Source organism: Lactuca virosa, chromosome 4 (genome assembly GCF_052849685.1).
Source record: "Lactuca virosa cultivar CGN04683 chromosome 4, Lactuca_virosa_CGN04683_v6, whole genome shotgun sequence".
NCBI classification, from domain to species: Eukaryota; Viridiplantae; Streptophyta; class Magnoliopsida; order Asterales; family Asteraceae; genus Lactuca; species Lactuca virosa.
In genome coordinates this window covers 323,726,122-323,749,907 of record NC_136429.1, presented here as the reverse complement: position 1 = coordinate 323,749,907, position 23,786 = coordinate 323,726,122, and the positions used below count along the sequence as shown (strand labels likewise).

At 38.1% G+C, this 23,786-nt stretch overlaps 1 long non-coding RNA gene across 1 annotated transcript; it reads right to left on the bottom strand.

Annotated features, from left to right (window-relative positions):
* Positions 1-15,503: 15,503 nt before the first annotated feature.
* On the bottom strand, positions 15,504-17,787 carry LOC145168964 (uncharacterized). The gene is made up of 2 exons (XR_013742200.1): positions 17,579-17,787; positions 15,504-15,792 (listed from the first exon to the last, which is right to left on the bottom strand). It is a non-coding gene; the product is annotated as an uncharacterized LOC145168964 (long non-coding RNA).
* Positions 17,788-23,786: the final 5,999 nt, after the last annotated feature.

Genomic DNA, 23,786 nt, shown 5'->3' with positions numbered 1-23,786 from the left:
GTATATGACTCATCTCTGCTATCTCAGCCTCTGTACTCGGACTCTGAGTCTTACTCATCTTGGCATTACTCTGGATAGGTAATTCCCCTTTCTTGGATTCTTGCATGCTGAACCTCTTCAGCACCTTATCCAAGTAGGTACTTTGACTAAGTCCAATTAGTCTCTTACTCCTGTCTCTCATTATCCTTATCCCTAGGATATAGGCAGCTTCTCCAAGATCCTTCATAGCGAAACACTTCCCAAGCCAGGACTTAACTTCCTGCAAAGTTGGGATGTCATTTCCTATGAGTAGTATGTCATCCACATACAACACCAGAAAGCTGACTATACTCCCACTAGCCCTAACATACACACATGACTCATCTTCGCTCCTCGAAAAACCAAACTCTTTGACTTTCTCATCGAAGCAAAGATTCCATCTACGAGATGCTTGTTTCAATCCATAAATGGATTTCTCAAGCTTACACACCCTATTAGGGTACTTTGCATCGACAAAACCCTCTGGCTGAGCCATGTAAACATCCTCAGCCAACTTTCCATTAAGGAAAGCAGTTTTGACATCCATTTGCCATATTTCATAATCATGAAATGCAGCTATGGCCAGCAAAACTCTAATAGACTTAATTTTTGCTACTGGTGAAAAGGTCTCATCATAGTCAACTCCTGGAGTTTGAGTAAAGCCCTTTGCCACCAGTCTTGCTTTGTAGGTGTGTACCTTCCCATCCATGTCGGTCTTCTTTTTGAAGATCCATTTGCACCCAACTGTCTTACGACCTGGTACATTGTCAACCAGGTTCCACACTTGATTGTCATACATGGACTGAATCTCGCTGTCCATAGCCTCCTTCCATTTAGCAGACTCAGGGCCTGCCATGGCTTCCTTGTAATTATTAGGTTCATCCAAATCTATCAGTGTACTTTCGCTGATAAATGTATCACCTTCAGTAGTGATGTGATAACCATAATAAAAATCAGGTGTGTTCCTTACCCTAGTGGAACACCTCGGAGGTACAGACTCATCTATCGGCTCAACAGGAGTTTCCCCCTCAGGTTGATCGGTAATATTTAAGGTTCCTTCACCACTTGACTTTTGAAGCTCTTCAAGGTCAATTTGCCTCCCACTGTCCCCTTGGCTTATAAATTCTCTCTCACAAAAGACTCCTCTTCTCGCTACAAAGACCACATTATCACTGGGTCTGTAGAAGAGGTAACCAAAGGATCTCAGTGGGTAGCCGATGAAAATACACCTCTCACTTCGAGGTTTAAGCTTATCATGAGTCTCACGCCTCACGAAAGCTTCACAACCCCAAATCTTGATGTGGTCTAAATTAGGAACTTTCCCAGTCCACATATCGTGAGGTGTTTTGGCAACCTTTTTAGTAGGGACTAGATTAAGGATATGGGCGGCAGTCTCTAAGGCATACCCCCAGAAAGAGATTGGTAATGAAGCTCGACTCATCATGGAACGAACCATATCCAACAAGGTTCGATTGCGCCTCTCAGCTACACCATTCAGCTGTGGTGTTCTGGGAGGTGTCAATTGTGAGACAATCCCACATTCCCTAAGATAGTTAAGGAACTCAATGCTAAGATACTCTCCCCCCCGATCGGATCGGAGCATCTTGATGTTCCTGCCCAATTGATTCTCTACTTCCTGCTTAAACTCTTTGAACTTTTCAAAGGTTTCTGACTTATTCTTGATTAAGTAGATATATCCATATCTGCTGTAATCATCAGTGAAAGTCACATAATAGCGATTAACATCCCTTGTAGCAACTCTGAAGGGCCCACACACATCTGTGTGTACCAGGTTCAACAAACCTTCACCCCTATCACAAGTACCTGTGAAGGGTTACTTTGTCATTTTTCTAAGTAAACAAGACTCGCAACTATCATCCGACTTTAGGTCAAATGATTCCAAGACTCCAACCTTTTGGAGTTGGCCTATGCGCTTCTTGTTGACATGTCCAAGACGACAATGCCACAAGGATGCTTTATCCAAGCTATTTGAAGAATCAATATACAACACATTATTTCCTAGATTGTCTACAACATTCACAGCTTCATATACACCATCACAAGGTAATGCTTTAAAGTAAAATACATCATTGTAATAAACATTAATAGCACCATTATTATTATCAAATGAAAATGTAAACCCTTGTTTGTACAAGCCATGAAAGGAAATAATATTTCTCGCCATTTCAGGCGAGTAACAACATTTATTCAAATCTAACATTAACCCATTATTAAGCAATAAAGAATAAACTCCTATCTTGGTGACAGGTGATGCTTTCCTGTTGCCCATGACTAAGTTTATCTTCCCGTGCTCCACTTGCTCACTTCTTCTTAGGCCCTGCAAATCAGTACAAATGTGAATACCACAACCTGTATCAAGCACCCAAGAATTAGCATTAGATGAGTTATTAGACAGTATTGTATAAATACTTGCATGGGTGGGTTTAACTTTCCCATCCTTTACATCTTGCAAGTATTTGGGGTAGCTTCGCTTCCAGTGCCCCTTTTCCTGGCAATATAAGCATTGTGCTTCCTTTGGGTTTGAGGAAGGAGTAATGGGACCTTTCTTTGTCCCACTTGAAGAGGAACCATCAAGGGGCTTACCCTTGGTACCCTTCGAAAGGGTTTTCCTCTTCTTACCCTTTCCCTGCCCAATTGCAAGAACAGGGGCTGCTGAAGGAGTAGAAGTAGAAGTAACAACCGTTTTACCCTTAAGGCCATTTTCAGCTGTCCTTAAGAGTCCCTGAAGTTTACTTAGTGTGACTTCCTCCTTGTTCATATGATAAGTCATACGAAACTTATCATAACTCGGAGGTAAGGAATGGAGAATGATGTCAATCGCCATTTCTTCAGAAAAGTCCACATTAAGCTTCAATAATCGGTCAACGAACCTTTGCATTTTCTGCATGTGACCGGTGATGGGTTCACCATCTTTCATTCTGGTTGTTATCATGGAGGAGATGATTTCGTACCTCTCCTGACGCGCACTCTGATGGTACCTTTCCATCAGATCTTGGTGCATCTCATAGGGGTAGAAATCTTCATAGGATTTTTGAAGTTCAGGAGTCATGGTGGCCATCATGATGCATGCTACTTTAGTAGCATCCTTTTCATGTGAAACAAACTCCGCAAACTCTTCAGGAGTAGTAGTGGCTTCCTTCACAACCTTAAGCTCCCTATCGAGGACATACTCCTTGTCCTCATAGCGGGTAATCATCCTGATGTTTCTGATCCATTCATTGAAGTTGGATCCATCAAAAGTGACTTTCCCACACAAGTTCATAAGGGAAAAGGAGCCTGTTGGGTTTGAGCCAGAAGCATTGTTGGAAGACATCTGAAAGAAAAGAAAAACAAGTTTCATTAGATTAAGAGTCCTTAATAAGTCACCCAAATGAGATATTAAGGCTAGGATCCAACAAACTATTTATAATTGGAAGAGGGATGCCGTAATCCAAGCTATAAAATATTTGAAGGTAGGTAAATGACGATTTACCAATTTCCACCATAAGAACGAAATATTTTATTATTACGTTTTATTGGATTTGAAACTCCTAGGTCTTTTGAGATACATTGAACTTTTTAATGGCATGTTTGAATCTCGATTGTGCCCTCTCAAGTTTGTGACTGGGATGCCGAGGATCACAAACAAGGTGTGAATAACCATACAAATTGACTTGGTACCCTTAACTATATTACCTAATCGATGTGCCGGTTAACCACACACGCTCCACCGATCTATAATAAAGTCAAGTTACCCTTTGCCACACTTACTAGTCCTTGTTAGTGTGCCGGTTAACCACACACGCTCCACTAACGACTTGGTAAGGTACAAAGTGTAATTTTATGGGCTAGCACCTATTTCACATTTTTCCTAAAGTAACTAAGATTGAGAATTAATAATGTATAGTTACTTTATAATTCATTATACTTTTAATGAGAGTTGAAGTCTTATCCTACCCGTTCGGCTAACGACCCTCCACCAGTCAAGGAAGCGGTGGGTGAGAGTGGACACCCATTAAGCTGCCATTTTATAGGCAACAACCTTATACCCCCCTTATAGACCGGCTTCGTGAATGAGGCCTACTTGCGGTAAGATTGACTCATTCTTATACATATCTATATAAATAAGATTATAATAATAGTATAAGTGTTGATTTTTAAACTTTTAAAAATCTAAGGTTTAAATTTGGAATTAAAGTATTAAAGTGTAAGACTTTACAAATTCCAAAACTTGAGGGCAAGTTTTGAAACTATTTCAAGACTCTTCAATTTGTAACTTATGAGTTTTAATGGTTCATAAAGTTGAAGACTCTTCATTTTATGAAACCTCCTATTCTTTAATGACAACTTTTAAAGAAGTGACTTTTGGTTATCCATAACTTGAGGACAAGTTATGGACACCATCATTAGCATTAAGATCATGAATTAAACAAGCATGTAGGTTACACACAATTCCTATGATCTTCTAAAACTCATAAGAACAAATATTCATATCAAACAATTTCAAGAAATCATATTAACACATATAAAACTTGAAAATTGATAATAATCATTTGAAATGGGTTAACATAATCATTACCACTTTAAAAAATAGATTTTACAAGTCCAAAACAGTTTGGGATAATGATTCTAGCCCATTTCCAGCAACAAAACTCGGAAAACTGCCCAGCACGCACCTACTCGTCGAGTGCATGATCCTACTCGACGAGTAGGATGAATTTTGCCTTGGACTCGTCGAGTTCTCCCCTTGCACTCGGCGAGTCCAGTCGAACAGTGAGCAGTTTTTCGATTTTTCAAGCAGTTTGCATCAAATGTACAGAAAACAATCCTAGGCTCTGATACCACTGATGGGTTTTGAGCATTCTAACACTCCTATGGTGTACATGCAACCCTATAAACCTTGAATCTATGTTTTCTCTAATATACATGCAAATTTGATTTTTCAAGGTTTACTTCCTAACTAGCATGGCATGGGGAATATGTAATATAACACTAGTAGAAGTACATACCTTTCTTGTTGCTTGGATTCCTTGAAGACTTTGTGAGCCTAGCACCCCAAATGTTGTGCCTCAAATGCTTCACACAACACTACAAGACTTGGAATAACTTGAGAGAATACACTTGCACTCAAAATCGGTTATGCCCTCTTAGAACTCACTAGTAGTCCGATTTTGCTAGCTATAGGGCTCCTTTTATAGTGTTGTCACAATTAGGGTTTACACATGAATGCCCTTAATTGTCATGACTCTTGATTTCTAATGATCCATGGGTTTGTAACTCCCATGAACTATCCATGGAGCTCCAAATGGTTATAACCCAACTCCATAAACCATGGATCATAAATCCACCATAAAAGATTAGATGATTGTCATAATCAACCCTACATATTTAATTAGTCTCATTTTGATCACCAACTTAATTATAAATTAATACTTGATCAACACTAATTAAATAATACTATTATTAATATATTAGAACTTATATTATATTAATAATCAAAAGTGTCATTTCTCTCATTTAGTCTATCCAAGTATTGCAATGCCATGCAACCCAAATAGACCATGCCGGGTCGGGTCAAGTACATACCAAATAAAGTTATGGACTTAGACACTATATCCAACACCTCAGGCTCTTATGGTCCGTATATATGGTACATCAGACACCATAGAGGTAGTGGCGCCAAATCTTGAGGGTGAATACCACTGCCCCAGCTCCAAATCGTGGGTGGGATATCTCATCTCGTGAGGCTTTAGCTGCCTCGACGCATATGCTATTACGTGCCCTCTCTGCATCAACACTGTTGGATTAATGTCTAAGTCCATAACTATAATTGGTAAGACTTGACCCGACCCAGCATGGTCCATTTGGGTTGCATGGCATCGGGACAATTGGATACACAAGATGAGGAAAAAGGATACTAGTGATTTATATTAATATATTATAAGTTCTAATATATTAATATATAATCATATTATTTAATTAGTATTGATCAAGAATTAATTTATAATTAATTAAGTGATCAAAAGGAACTAATTAAATATGGACTCTAAGATATATGTGTGTGATGGGCCAAGTTCATTTAGGTTGGGCTAAGCTTTCATGGATAGTCCATGGAGTGTTTAACCCATGGGTCATATGAAATGAAAGGTCATGGGTATGAGGGTTTAACCCTAATCTCCACACTATATAAAGATGTCCTTGGTTGGTGAAATGGGCACTAGTGTGTGTACACAAAAGGGCAAGGCCGATTTCACTAGAGAGAACCAAAGTATCCTTATTCTCAAGGTTATTCCAAGTGTTCATGGTGTTGTGTGAACCATTTGAGGTGTCACACTTGGGGCACTAGGCACTCAAGCTTCATGAAGACAAGTTACATAAAAAAAAAGGTATGTATTCTATCTATTTTATTACCCAAGTATATGATATTTGTATGCTAATATAGGGTAATATCTTGGAAACTTCATATTTGCATGTATAATAGAGAAAACATAGATCCAAGGTATTTAGGGTTGTATGTGCACCATAGGATGTTGTAGTATACTAAAACCCAACAAACACAACACCCAATCCTGATATGGATGCATCACAATAGACTACAAAGTCCTCTACTCCCTCTGGGAGAGCTAACACTGGAGCCTCACACAACCTCTGACGAAGAGTCTCGAATGATGCTTGCTGCTCAGGCCCCCAAGTAAAAACGACATTCTTCCGGGTTAACCTGGTGAGAGGGACAACAATCTTGGAGAAATCTCTGATAAATCTCCGGTAATAATTTGCCAGGCCAATAAAACTTTTGATCTCGGATGGGGTTCTCGACACCTCCTACTGCATAACTGCCTAAATCTTGGACGGGTCAACCAAAATCTTGTTCTGGTTAACGAGGTGTCCTAAGAACTGAACCTCTCGTAACCAGAAATCACACTTGGAGCATTTTGCATAAAGCCTGTCCATCCTCAACACTCCAAAAATCTCCCGAAGATGCTCCTCGTGCTGTTCCCTAGACTTCGAGTGTACCAAAATATCGTCAATGAACACAATCACCGACCGGTCTAACATGGGCCTACACACCCGGTTCATGAGGTCCATGAACGCCGCCGTTGTGTTGTTGAGCCCGAAAGGCGTCACCACGAACTCATAATGCCCATAACGAGTCCAAAAGGCCGTCTTCTGAATATCCTCCTCGCGGACCCTCATCTGGTGATATCCAGATCAAAATCAATTTTGGAAAGCCAAGACGATCCCTGCAACTGATCAAATAAGTCGTCGATCCTCGACAATGGATAGCGGTTCTTAACCGTCAACTTGTTCAACTCCCGGTAATCGATGCACATCCGGTGTGAACCATATTTCTTCTTGACAAAAAGGATCGACGCTCCCCACGACGAACTACTCGGCCGAATGAAACCCTTCCCCAACAGCTCCTGAAGCTGCGAGGATAACTCCTACATCTCGGGCGGTGCAAGACGATATGGTGCCTTGGCAATAGGCGCCGCCCCAGAATCAAATCGATCCGGAACTCCACCTATCTCTCAGGAGGCACACCCAACAAATCCTCAGGAAAAACATCCAGGAAATCACATACCACTGGAACATCGGAAACAAAAATCAACCTCTCCTTGACAACCCGAGTATCCACTACATAAGCTAAGAAGCCCATACATCCACGCTGCAGACTCTGTCTCGCCTTGGCGGCAGAGCAGAAAAATGATCCCGATCTAGTTCCCTCGCCATAAACAGTAAGTACTCCCCCACTAGGGTCTCGAATCGTCACCATCTGACACTCGCAATCAATCACAGCTCCAAATCGGCTCAACCAATCCATGCCCACTACGACGCGGACATCTCCCATCGCTATCAGCACCAGATCTATCGGAAAATCCACACCGAAAATCTCCAAAACACAATCCTGGAATACATCAGTAGCAAAAATCGCATGCTCGTCGGCTATAGAAACCCTCAGTGGTCGACTCAAAGCCTTGCGTCTAACACTAATGCGACGACTAAATGATAGAGACACGAAGGAGCAAATCGCACCCGAGTCAAATAACACCAAGGCATGCACATAATTCACAAGAAAAGTACCTATATTAAGCACAATATAAGCATAAACGAATCATAATAACAACATGAATAAGGAGATACACATCAACAACAACGTCAGGTGCTGCGCGGACCTCTTCCGCAGTTAACTAGAAAGCTCTCCCACGAGCTCTTGGAGCCTCGGCCTTCCCTGGCTGACCACCTGTGACAGGCAAGGTAGCAGGAGCAGGGGCTTGGGCTGATCCTTGAGTGAGATGAGGACACTCAACCTTCCGGTGGCCAGTCTGGTTACAATGAAAGCAAACCGAAAATCCCTTGGGGCAATCCTTCGCCATATGCCCCTCCTTGCCGCATTTGAAACAAATCCCCGATCGGCAAGATCCCTCATGACTCTTACCGCACTTCCCACAAGTGCGGCCTTCTGGCCTCCTACTCTAGTATCAGTGGGCTTAGCCCGCTTGGTTATTGACTGCGGCTGTATCGGTTTCCTGTCTCTCCCCTGAGACTCTCTTTCCTCTCTCGTCTGAATCTGTAGCTCAACCAATGTCCGATATGATGAGTTCGACACGAACTCCAGAATGGCCCTCCTCAAAATGCTCAAGTATAGGCTCACACGTGCCTGCTCAGTAGACACGTGCTCAGGGCAGAATACCGCCCTCTCATGAAACATCCTCGTGATCTCCGTCACCGTCTCTGTCTTCTGCCGAAGAGACAGAAACTCCTGGGCCAACCGTTCCCTCTCCACCTGGGGAACGTACTCATATCAGAATAGTCGGGTGAATCTCTCCCAAGTCACTGCAACATGATCTGCAGGAGAATATGTGACAACCGTCAATTTCCGGTCAAGTCAAAGTCAAATAAAGTCAACAAGTCAAACCGGTCAACTCAATTAACCCTTGTATATTAGGGTTTACATCGTGCTTACTATTATACAACACACCATCGTAATGCGAGTATCACTTTAAGTCTTCCTGTGTTCAGAAAATCTAAACCCTAATCAGTGTAACTGATGGAACAACTCAATAAAATATTAATACATACCCTTTTGGGGGCGTATAACGCTCATAACAAGGCAAAACGGGGTTTACAAACCTTGCATTTCGAAGTTAAAACACTCGCAAAGGTTGCAAACAGAGCCTCTCCCAAATCTCTCCAAGTATGTGAATTCTCTCCCAAATCTCTCCAAGTATGTGAAATCTCTCCCAAATCTCTCAGAGTATGTGAAATCTCTCCAAGTATGTGAAATCTCTCCAAGAATATGAAATCTCTCCCAAATCTCTCTCAAAATCTCTATCAACTTTTTATAATCACTCGGGGCATCCCGACCCTTAATTTAGTCAAAAACAACTCGAAACGGGAAGATAAACGGAAAAACAACCCTAAAGGACCGAAACCTCTTAGGAACTGAACCTCCCTTAAGGAACCGGACCTCTTAGAAGCGAAACCCCTAAGAAGCGAAACCATAAGAGGCAAAACCTCAAGGAACCGAAGCCTCTCTTTAAGGACCGAAACTGCCATAGACCGAAACCTAGAACCGAACCTCCTATAAGAACCGAACCCGAAGGTCGAGTTCGGACCCGATGCTTGTATGACTGAAGGTCCCTTTCGGACCGAACACCCTCCTTTTGCTTCCAACTCCATTCTGTTTCGGGCCCGAAGGCATGGTTCGCTTCTCCCCTTGGACCGAGAGCTAGGTTCGGGTCTCACCCTCTAAGGACCGAACCTTCAGCCTGACTTCGGATTTTACCATTTCTTCTCGGTTTTCGACCCCAACTTCGTTTTAAGCTCGTTTTTCGTGATTTTAACACAGGATTTTCACCCAAACTAGTATTTTGACATAAGAGACCCTAAATATTCATAAATTAATCATATTTTGGGGGAAATCCTTGTCCAAGAATAAAATCTATTGGGTTAGATTTTAAGGCGGAGTGTTGACTTTACCATAAAGCTATGACACAAGCAACCTCCCATACCCACTCCATGACACCTCCAGGTCACCAAAAGCAAATACACTTTTTCTCTCTCATTTCTCTCTAAGATTTCGAGATTCTCCAGAGGTTTTGAGCTTTTCATCCTCTTTTGGTAAGTAAATTTCATCCCTCACTTGATTATCTTACATCTCTTCACTCAAGTCATGGATTTCTCACACAAATGTCGTCATATTTGTTGCTAGATCTTCAAATCTTCAAGTATCTCCCAAGTGTTCTTGACTTGGAAATCTCTCTTCTTCCACCTTCATCTCAGGGAATAACTCAAGGTGAGTTCATACCCCCACATTTTCATGTTTTCTTCAAGTTTTAGGGGGAGAATACAAGTTAAAATACCAAGAACTTAACTAAACTCAAACATCAGCTTTCAACAGGAAAGTTTAGTTCCATTCATGGACTGTTTTGACCATCTTAAACTTAATATCTTTCAAAACTGTTTAATATAAAAATATTTCAGCTTCATACCTTTAAAATGACTACTTGAACATCTCCATACGATTTTTCTACAATTTATGGTGAGTTTTACAAAACTGACTATCATTTCAGAAACGAAATCAGAACAGTCTGTGAATATGAACATTTTCACACAAGTTAGAGACTTCTAAAAATCATAATAAAAATTATGAATAAACTAGACACATTTTGTAAACTCTCAGAGTTTACGGATTTAGTTTTCGACTTCGTATGGTTTTTCTATGATGTTTTTAAAACAGTGCAGAAAGGTTAAAACTAGTTACATAGCTTACAATATTAACAACACTTTGTAGTATGTTGAGCAAAGTGCATAACAATAAGTTTCTAAATGTTGAATGTATTTCTTGTTAGTTTATCATCATAAACATAAATTAGTCATTCATGATAAGGTTTTCCATTCATTTCGAACACATATAATAAACTACAATAAGTATAGTTTATGGATTTTACGATAAAAGCATACTACATGAAAAAGGTTTTACTCTCAAAACAAATGGGTTTTTCATATACTACATGATAAACTATAATAGTAATAGTTTATGGATTTCATATCACTAATTTATTTCATAAAAGGTGATTTCACTTCCTCCAGGTAAGAGGTTTTTATACTCAAACTATATGCAAACTAGTTAACGTAAGTTGTGAGACAATTCTTCCATCGTACTCTTAGAGTACGGGTTAAAATTCCTGTAAGTTATAACCAAAGTCTCTTATAGGGAGAGCGTGATAATTGTGTATAGATCTATATTGGGATTGACACCCCACACCTCGCTGCTAGCTACAGCCGGACCTGCAGGTCTACGGGTGACAAGAGTCATAGGATCTTGACGTCTGAAAAACGTTGTTGCAGGTTAATTCTCGTTATAGTATGGTTATAACGACTCACATAGGGAGTTAACAATCTTTCAAGTTTACAGGGAAAATTCTACTTTGAAATGGGGTTTTATCTATTTAAAACTACAAACACGTTATAAGTACAAAACACACACATATTCTCGGTCTTGGGATTTAAGGCTACATAACTTTTTATAAGGAAAATATTGGATTTTCTTTGGAAACATATTACTGTTATAAACATTATAAGTACAAAACACACACATATTCTCGGTCTTGGGATTTAAGGCTACATAACTTTTTATAAGGAAAATATTGGATTTTCTTTGGAAACATATTACTGTTATAAACATTATAAGTACAAAACACACACATATTCTCGGTCTTGGGATTTAAGGCTACATAACTTTTTATAAGGAAAATAAGGGATTTTTCTTGAAGTTTACATTACAAAGTACCAGGTTTACATAAAATGGCTTTTATTCTATTAAAACTACGTTTCATCTAGAATTGTTAGACTTCAGTTGTAATTGCTAAGTGTACATGTTAGAGTTATATATGAATTTAGTCGTAATCGACTTAGAATTGGTGGGCCCGCCTCACTTCCTGTTCCTTGTTTGGTTGTGGACCTAAGGCAGACCCATTATATTCGACGGTTTATTTAACATAAATTTTATATAACTTATATACACTGGACGATTATAGAAGGAATCTACGGATCTTTCTAGGGTACATTATTGCATAACATAGGAGCTTCCATTTCACACTTAATAAAGAAAATATTGAATTTTCTGGAATCATACTCTATCGCTTTTACAAGGAAAATGACTTCTTTCTCAAATAAAACTCTTATGAACTCACCAACTTAATTGTTGACACTCTTTCAAAACTACTTGTATTCTCAGGAAATCAGTGAAACAGGAAATCAACAGCTTTTGAGGATGGGACGTTAAATCATCAAACATTTCATTTTGTCATCATAGTGTAATTGATTTGAAACATGTAAACACATACTATGGTGTAACTTTTTCAATTATATTTATGATGGTTGTATTTACTTTGAGCACTATTATACTCGTTGTTGTGATACTATACATGAAGTCCTCCACCCCCGGACGTTTCCGCCATCCTTGGTTTGGGGGTGTGACAGAATAATCTGTCGTCACAAACTTCCACCAGTCCTTCGCTCCCAAGCGAAGGTGGTTCAGCGCAAATCGAACCTTCAGGTTGTCAGGGCATGAACAAGTATAAAAGCATCCCTAGATATCAGAGATCCATCGCATTGCAGAAATCGGGTCCTGGGTCTCGTCAAACTCTGGTGGCTTCGTGTTGCTGAACTCTCGGAACATCAAAATCACCCCCTGCGGCCTCGCAGCTGCAAGGGCTGCGGTGGCTGCGGCAACGGCAACCTCAATGACGGCAACATAACGCTCGTCAAAAGTCTAGATCAACATGGTCTTAATAGACCCGAACATCTCCGGAATGGCCTCCCTGATAGCTGCGGCCACCTCACCCGCAATAATCATGCGGATCTCATCGTCACTGGTACTCACCCTGTCGGGATTGCTGGATCCTGAACCTCGAGTAACCACCATAGTCTCTCTCTGAAACATAAACACATAAATCATCAGGGACAGGCTAAAGCGCACACACATCTTCACATCCCTACACGCTCCTTAGTATCCTGAGATTCCTACTTGAGTCGCGTACAGATACGGTGCTTTTAGTAGTACGGGCCCAATATTACCTTCCACACCAACCCGCATTCACCTCAAGTCCTCCTCTTAGGATCCTAATTCACAGGCACTCTATCCCTCATGGATATCTAACTACTCTCAATAGACTTCCTAAACTGAACATCTAGATACCCCTCCTAGATCATTCCTCAACTCTAATCTGTCTTGTAAAGATCCCCGCCATGTACAACTAAGCAACACACATACAGTAAATGGCAAGAACAATGCTGTTCAAGAACGACCTCCTAGGCTAAGGCATCATGAATTAGGCAACTCTCGCTCAAAATTCCTGAAAATACCTATCCTACCATCTAGCATGCAGTTCTAATAGCTCAAGAGTAACTCATCTCATAATATACTCAAGTACGGGTATTTTGGGAAATCACCACTCGGGCTCTGGCTGATTGTACACACTGTTTCGTCTCGCTTTCCTCTTAAAAGTTCTTTGCTCATTTAGAAAATCATTTCTTTTTGAAAATTTATCAACTCCTTGGTTTGAGTCCAGACATACCCGAGGGTGCATCCGAATCCCTCAAACCTAGGCTCTGATACCAACTTGTAACACTCTAAATTTTCAAACAATTTTTTTTCATTTTTTAAAAGTTTCACAAAACACAGTTTAATAGTTCTCATGCCAAATTGAATTTTTTCTCAAACACAAAACATAATAAATTGTTATCAAAATATCTCAGAATCCACATCAACTCAATCATCAAGCTGGTATGTACAATCATGTCGGCGCCTTCCCGTGATCCTGAGATGTACCTGAAACACATTTACACAAACACTGTAAGCACGAAGCTTAGCGAGTTCCCTAAAATACCACATACAAAAATATTTAGCCTCTCATGGCTATATCTCGATAAGGACCCTCCGGTCATGTGTCTCAGTGAAGACCCTCCGGTCTCACGTCCCAGTATGGACCCTCTGGTCATAACTCAATATATACACAGAATAATATAACATCATAAGTCACAAAGACAAGATGCATAATAACACATAACTCAGTATAAGCAAATATGACCCTCCGGTCAATAACACGAAAAAGACCCTCCGGTCAGTAACACGAACAAAACCCTCCGGTCACACATAAATTATCACTCAGGTAAGTATAGTGAGAACACTCACCTCGTGAAGTAAAGCAAGTAAATCCCGCACCCGAACTGCCGGTCTAGACTCTGCCTAACATATGTCACATATACCTCTAATTAAAAATTGATATTAACAACCCTCAAAGATGTTGACTAAGTTTCTCTAGTAAACCTCATAAGGGTAAAAGACCATTTTACCCCTCCATGGCCTCCAAAGTCCACAACTTGACCAAAACCCTAAAAGTCAACGGAAGTCAACACCCAGCGCGTACGCTGGGCGTACAACTGGTCCTGCATGCATCGGGGTAGACTCAGCGCTACTCTGCGCGTAACTAGGGGTACACACGTCGTACGTCCCAGACTCACTTTTCTTACTCTCCTGGTCTTAATCCGTTAAGACAATTGGTACAATCTCATATATGGGCTAACTAGACCCTATTACTTCACAAAGTTGGTGACTTTAAGCCTTAGCATGGCTTGACAAGTATAAAACTCATAAACTATAATCCTTTACTCACAAAGGTCCACATATCTCATGCATGGAGAGATCTTGACAACCAAGATCTCATTTTTATGAATCCAAACAACTAAAAACACCTAAAAGGATAGGTATTATGCTCCGAAGTTTATCAAACTCATAAAGCTTCAAGCTTGGGACAAAAAACCCTAAAAATGGACCAAAACATGAACTAATCAAAACAATGTGAAAGCTTTAAGCTTGATACCTCTGGATGATGCACCAACCACAGAAAAACTCAGACCAAAAAGCTTGGACACCAACTCTTCTTCCTTCAAGGCTCCTTCTTTACAAAATAATTCCACAATAACACTAAAAAAGCCACAAATTCTCACACAAGCTATGGAAATGGAATTTTGGGTTTGAGGGGAGTTGGAGGCTGGAAATGGTGGCTGGAAATGAGGCCATCATTTTCCTTAAATAGGGGCACACAAGGCATTATGGTTTTCACTCTGAGCCTAGTACGCCCAATATACGCTCTGGTATGCCCCACGTACTAGGTGACCTTCGCGTTCCTACAAAGCACATGAGTACGCTGAGCGTACACATGCGTACGCCCCGCGTACTCAATTGCCACCTTTTCTCAAATAAGGACTAGTCTTGACAAATGCAATAAAAGTTATGGTCATTGATGCGTACCTTATTTTGGGATGTTATATATATATATATATATATATATATATATATATATATATATATATATATATATATATATATGAGGGTTTAATTGAGAAAAAAAAGGTTGAGAATGAGGGAATCATTCTCAGCCAATCATTTAATCTAAGCATAAAAAGACACGGTGGCAAACTTGTAAATATGATAACAACCTTCAATCTCAAATACGTAACTGTAGAGAATTAGATTACAGTTCAAAACCATTCATCGTTCATCATCCAAATTTCTTCTCCAACCTTCAACAATCATCCAGATTTCTTCAATTAAACCATCATCAACGTCATCCCATGTTAATCAATCATCGATCTTCGTCAATAACACATTTACCAACACCATTCAACAGTTGACAACAAAACTTCGTTTTTAGTTCTTTTAATCCAACCTTCAATTTTTCTTGAATACGATCCGATCTTCAACATCTACGATTAATTATACTCCCAATGTCATTAGATCAACATCATCGATAATCAACAAAAAATCTACTTCATATCATTAATTCAACATCGATCATCAAATAAAACTTCAAAATTAAGGTTAGAAAAAGATCAAATCGTTGTTTTTTTTGAAAAGTTTCATATAATTCTCTATCAATCTACTATTTTGTAAGATTTAAATAGTCGAAGTATCATGTTTTCAATATTTTTAAAAAAGTTAACTTGTATGCACTCCAACTGTTTGATGAAATGCATAAACTAAATTACCACTTTATATTCACATATGAATATGTTTTCTCACATGAATCAGTATATGATTATTAAAACACAAAACAAATATGCAAGTCTGTATGTTATTCATTTGTGAATAACATATAAAAATTATATATATTTGTAAAAACACCTTGTAATATTCATATGTGAATATACTGTGTAATATTCATCAGTGAACATATCATCTAATATTCACAAGTGAATATACTATGTAATATTCACATGTGATATACCATGTAATACTATGTAATATTCACATATGAAAATATCATCTAATATTCATAAGTGAATATACCATTTAATATTCACAAGTGAAAATACTATGTAATATTCACAAGTGAATGCATCGTCTAATATTTAAATATGAATATACTATGTTTATTATATGCTATATTCATATATGAATGATACTTAAATTGTAAACAAAATTAATCATATTTTTTATTCATAAGTGAATAACGAATGTACTGTAGTAAAAACCTGATGCATTTTTATTCACTTATGAATAACGATAGCTGAAAATATAAAAAAAATAAATTTTTTATTTTATCTTAAAACTATATCAATATGGATGTCTATTTGTAGAGAATAATAAATCATGAATTTTGATATATTTAAAAACATTTTTCGATAAAAATAGCTTCTTAAAAATTAAAAAAACGAAAAAATCTATGTTTTTGCATATATTAAGGTAATGATTAACATAGTTTAAGGAAAACACATGTCTATTCCTTCCCATTTCCGCTGGTACGACGGAGGCTTTTGCGGCAAAAATAAATAAGTGGCTGTGAATGATTCCCATATTCTCAACATTTTTTATTTTCTCAATTGAACTTACCTATATATATATATATATATATATATATATATATATATATATATATATATATATTGCATTTTAGTCATTTTTATAAATTAATTTTATCGCATTTAACATTTTTAGAAAACCCCATATCATTTTATATTTTTTTTTGTATAAACTGAATGCACATAAATTATATGAATTTTGAACCGATCCACGTGGATTTGATCCCTATTACTGCTACTACAATTCATTTTTCTATTGTGTCGTTATTAGGTTTTTTATTTGTGGTTTCCATTTTTTATTCCTCTGATCGTATAACATGAGATAAAACTTGTTTCAAATTTACAAATCTAATTCAGACATCTTCTAAATTGATACTATTGGTGGCTCTATTACTATAGTGACAAACATATGAAGAGAGAGAACTGTTGAATCTAAATCTTAAAATCTAATTTATTTGAGGCCACTAGTGATTTTCTAATCAAAATGGCATGCTGTAACTATATAATCGAGGTCCTTGATGGGTTTCATAGATGAAATCGATAAGATATTATAGATCTAGGTTATGAACTAAGGTTAGTAGTGATTAAATATGCTATAAGGGAGAATGAGATTTGGTTAGTGAAAACCAACAACATAATGTGAGGTTTTTCATGAGTTTTAAGAAGCAAACAGATTTGCGATATCAATTACCATAATTCCTTTCCCTTTCATCTACTGCTTTATGGTTGCATTCGAGCATACCCTGCCGACAACCTCCCTATATTCGAGATTTGCTTCTGAATCCAAAAATTGGCCCTATCCCATTGACCTCATCTATTAATATGCTTGTGAGCGTCGGTTATCTAGTAAAGGTAACAACTCAGGGTACATGGTGGGTGGTAGTGGCTCAAGGGACGAAGAATGAGTGAAGGATGGAAATAGGACAGTAAATGTTAGGAGCAAAAAGAATAATAATAGTAATATATAACCATAAAAATAAATAAATAAAGAAATAAAGATAAATTAGTAACTTTCGTAGAACTTAATATATTTTGACGAGTGGTGTTAAATTAGAGGCCAAAACCACAAGAAGACATTTCCACATGGACTATATTATAAGTTCAAATTTTTCTTAACCTTAACAAAGAAAATTTCAAACGACAAGGACATTTTTGCAGTTTTCACTTAAAAGAATTATGTTTATAGCAATTGAAGCGGTTCAACATATGAAATTCTATGATTACAGACAATAAGTAAAGATCATATGTTTTGTAAGGTTTTAGTTAACGATATACTACAATAAGAAACTGAAACTACCATAATAAGATAATTAAGAATGTTTTACTACCTAAAACATAATAAATACAAAATCTAACTGAAACTACCATAATAAGATAGGACAACACTTGTAGAAACACCTTATCGCCTTAGATTGTGGGGTGCTGAGTTGGCAGGACAAAGCATGTGGAAACACCACATCGCCTTAGGAGGTTGTGCCAAGTGAAGACATTGTCATGGTAAATGAAACCTTTTCGTCTTTCTTTAAAAATAATAATGTTTTCAAACGTCCTATTTCTTTTTAAAAAAATCTATAGATACTCATTTAATATTTGATTATTTAGCCAACCATTGATCATTTCTCATTAATTTTCCGTATGTTTATTTATTCTTTTCACCTACAATGGATCCAAATAACACCACTCTAACATCTGGCCGTTATAGAACTCAACTTACTACTTTATCCACATAATCGTTCGAAAAAATATTTTCCGTCTTGATTCTTCACCACCATCGATCCACTACACTACCTATAATTTGATCAGATGTTTCTGAACTCGTAACTAACACTTTCTTGATGGATAAGTTGGTCAAATTTACTTTGAGAAAAAACATGGGATAATATAAGAAAGATGGGATGATGTAAGAAAGATCGGATATTTTAAATCTTAGCGACCATTTTAGAACTACCATTTGAGCGGCCAAAATGTTTATGGCAAGAATAGAAAAAAGGGGGCTTTAGTGATGTTTTTCAATTGTTATGTAAATTTTAAATTGTTGGTTACTTATTGAAAAACATACCAACTCTGTATATATTTTATTTTTATTTTGTAAGTAAATACTTTAGATATAACATGGATTGAAGTAAGGAGACAAAGATGAAAGATCGAGTGACGTGGCACTAACATCAAAATGGTAAATGATGAAAAGTAAAAAACAACCATGAGGGTGGTCGGAGTGGTTCGGGAAGAGCCGGTTTGGGTTGGCCGTACCGCTGAGGTGATTGCCCACCCAAGAGTGGTACTGCTCATCCGATTCATTCAACGGGTCCTCAACGCGCTTTCCATCTTTTCTCTCTCTCTCTCTCTCTCTCTCTCTCACTTTTCTTTTTATCATGTGCTTTAAGACTTGTATCCTATTTTGTTTAGTATGTTTTTAATTGAGTCGTTCAGTGGGTTGGAAAATATGATGTTTTCATGTATTATGGGTTAGGAAAGATAAAGAAATAGAAGAAAAAAACTTGATGTGACAATGAGTTGAGTGGATTGAGAGACTTCTCTACCACCCAACAAGTAGCCTTAGAGTCAAATGTGATCAAACTTTTTTCTAATAAAAAGTACCTTTATATATATATATATATATATATATATATATATATATATATATATATATAATAGTAAGGGTCATGCTCAGCACGGTCCACAACGTTTCTTTAGGTATATGTAAGAAAATTTTAGACGATTATTAACGGTGTTTGGCATTTGGTTTGTCACGTGTTGCATTTATGCCACACGTGTCCATTTCCGGAACATCGATGCGTTGTGCCTAGAATTATGATGTGTCTCGTTCCTTGTCTCCTCTAAAGGAACCAAACTTTGGAACTGTTGTATGCATTTCCTTTGTAAACAATGTTCAACTAAGGTAGGCTCCGTTTCTTAAAACCAATATTATATACCATCTTTATTTGCACAACGTCACTACCCTTGATACTATGCATCCCATCATCACCCATGTTTATTGTTCCATTCCACTATTTAATGGAGTCAACAAGTCACAATTATAAGTCATATGTTCAGATGCTCGTAAGTCCAAGATATAAGCATTTATAAAACTAGTTGTACATATAGTTAGAGCATCACCATCATCCCTTTCATCAAAATAGTCTTGAACCAAAGGAACAATCTTATTGTTTCTTGATTCATTCTCAAACTTTCCACTCTTTGGTTTTGGACAATTTCCTTTGAAGTTCCCCTTCTCCTAACAATTATAACATTTGACATTAGTCAAACCTTTAGACTTTGATTTTGAACTTGACTTCCCTATGTTTCCTCCACTCCTCTCTTATGTTCTTCCTCTACCCACAAATAAACTAGAAATGTAAACTTCTTTACTAACTGCTACCTTGCATTTTAGTTATTTTGACATAAAAGAAACATTCACATCATTCATAGTAATCATTAGCCTGCCAAATAACATGTTATCAATGAAATTCTCGTATAAATATGGTAGTGAACATAAGAGAATAAGGGTCTAACATTCTCCTTCAATCTTCACATCAACATGTTGTAAATCTAAGATAATGTGATTGAAGTTATCCAGATGATTTTCCACTTTGGTACTATTAGACATCCTAAGAGTATACAAGCTTTTCTTCTAATACAACGTATTCATTAGAGAATTGTTCTAATACCTGTCAAAAAGTTTCTCATAAATGCTAGTAGTGCTTGTTTGATCGACAACCTATCATAATACTTTGCCTATCAAACTCAACAAAATGGCGTTATGCGCTTTTGCCAAAATATCCACCTACTTCTCAGCAACCATGTATTTCGGCAATTTCGCTTCTCCTTCCAATGTTGTCGCAAAACCTTATTGAACATGGAGTCCCCTTGTATGCACCTTCCACAAAGTGAAATCATTTGAACCATTAAATTTCTCTAAATCAAACTTATGGATCGACATGTTCAAACAACATATAACAAACCGCAACTTTGATACCACTTGTTAGGAAGTAAAGTTGATAACTCACCAAAAGACACACACATACAAACACACACACACACACACATAAAGATACAATATTTATGTGGTTCGGTCAAGGTGACCTATGTCCATAAGTCGGAGGGAGTATTCTTATTTAGGAGTTCTCACATAATTATTACAAGTACAATTCAACAGAGATTCTGCCCACCAACTAAAAATCAAGATATAAATAAATAAGTAGTAGACATCTATATTTATAGAAAAGGGATTAAACCTAAAACCCTAATGGGCCAAGGCCATCAATTCTAAGGTTTGAACAAATATGAACCAATCACATCATGTAATGTAGTCACTTCTAGAATCTTCGACCTTTGACCTAGGAGAGCACCTTTACACCAAAGAGAGCACCTTTATACAACCAAAAGCACCTTTACAATGCTTGGAGCACCTTTGACCAAAGGGCACCTTTAAAGGAAACAATGCCTCGATGAAGTTTACTTACTCCTGAGTACATCAACATCAACATCATCATCAAATTTACATCATCAACAATAGTACATCAACGTCAACAACACATCACCAGTAGTAATGTAACACTCAAGTTTGGTAAGTTTCACATTTAACCCCTTTATCGAAAAACTTTGCATTTTGGTCCTTTAGCTAGTACGCAGGGCAAACTAAATGGTATGCTTGACGTACTAGCTAGATGTCTTGGACGCGAATTTCACCCACGTACGTGGAGTACACATGACGTATGCTAGTCTGGGACAAACCCTAATTTTTAGGGTTTGTGCCCTATTTAAGCCTCTTAAACCCATCTCCTCGACATTTTAGACCAGTCTACATCCTCTTTCTCCTAAAGAAGTAAACCCTAAGTGTGTTAGTGAGTTTGGGAGCTTGATAAAGAGATTTTTGGTGTCTTAAGGTGAAAAAGAAGAAGAGAAGCCCTCAGAGAAGTTGATTAAGCTTGTAGATCCAAGATCACTTCTATATTTGCAAGCTTTTTGAGGTAAAAAGCTTACACCTTTGTGATCTTATATGCTAGATCTAGTTCATGAAACATTTATGCATATTTTCAGTCCTTTATATTAAAGGAGAGCTTTTGATCTACTCTAGAGGCTATAGATGCTTGATCTTAGCTCCTTTCAGTCCCCAAGTTCATAAAAATGTCAACTTTATGGAGCATTTGGACCCATGCATGTGTTAAGACCTTTATTAAGCTCTTTTTGAGCTCTTGAACCCCATTAAGCCATGTATGTGTGTAAACTGGCCAACTTTACGTGGTAAGTGGTCTTATAGAATCAGATATGAGAGTTTGGCTTGAAGTCTCAATGGATTATGTGCTTAATGGAGTGGGGTGGCAAGCTGGGGAGTAAGTTGGGCATACCCAGTTGGTACGCTGCACGTACTATCCCCCAGAAGGTGTACGCTAAGCGTACAAGCGGAGTACGGCCCACGTACTCAATATATGGGCTTTTTGGGACTGCATCATCGGTTTAGGCCACAGGTTGGGTTTTTCTTCATTTGAGCCTTGTTGAGCCATTAGACTTCTAATTTGGGCTTTTGGAAGTGTTTTGGGTTATTTAGATTTTAGGCCCATGATGGGTTTGGGCCCAATTTGGAAGATTGGGCCATATTTAGGCCTTGGGTTGCCAAGTTGAATTTGGGCCTTCATAGTAGTTGAATTGGGCCTTGGTATTGGGCCTAGTTAGATAAAGGGTGAAATGGTCTTTTGCCCTGGTTATGGGCCCAACTGATTAGACTTATGGTTATGGATGGGGATCCAATTATTAATTGGATGTTATTGGTATTGATAGCGCAGGGATTTGTCGGACCAGCAGGCAGAGATTTATCCGAGTGATTCAGCAACTTGAGGTGGGTTTCCTCACTGTGTTTAGCGGGTCGAAAGCAGCAATGCCGGTCCATTGTTTATTATATTAGGATGCTAGATGTCTGCATGACTCTTGCATGTGTTATGTGTTGGTATGGTTACTGGGCAAGGCCCGATGCTGGGTGGGGCCCGATGACTGTGTTGTATGTTATTGTCTTTGTGATTATCGCATGTGTTTGTATGATTATATGTTTATATGTTTATATGTATACTGGGCGGCGCGCGATGCCAGGTGGGGCCTGATGACTGACAAATCTGTATATCGGGCGGGGCCCGATGCCGAGCGGGACCCGATGCCGGGCGAGGCCCGATGAAGGGCGGGGGCCCAGTATGTGTTTATTATGTATGATATGTGGTATTTTGGGGAACTCACTAAGCTTTGTGTTTACGATTTTCAATTTATGTTTTAGCTACTTCTGGTTCGAAAGGGAAGAGCCCGGGATGATTGCAGAGCACACACCATCTTATTCCGTATTTTGTGATTTACTATGATATTTTATGATGTAGTGATACACTTTGATCCATCTTGGTTTTATGATGGCGTTTTGGATTACCGTTTTATTAATTTAAAAATGAAAATTTTTGGTCTTACTTTTTGGACGTTAAAAGTAACGCATCTACATCAATATTTAATTAGGATCAACAACATATCCACATTAATATCACATTATCAACAACACAAACACATCAGTAGCGCATCATCAGCAGCAGCATGATCCACCCTTATTCAGAATGCTTCAAAATGATTCCAAATGCTCCATCATGATCCCAAATACTCAAGTCACATTTATGTAAGATGTTTGTAACAAATTATTAGATTCCAAACCAGAAAAGTGTCCATTTGGAATAATTTGAATCTAGAGTACTTGTTAAGAAGAAGAAGGTAACTTTTGAAAAAGGTAGGACAAGCTCTGAAGGCAGCAAATCTCAAAGCTTTTCACTTATATGTCTACAGAGCAACATCATTATCCATAGTTGGTGGGTACAATTACATTCATAAATGATTTCACGATAAATGTGTGACTTAACTTTCTTAAAAATAACTTT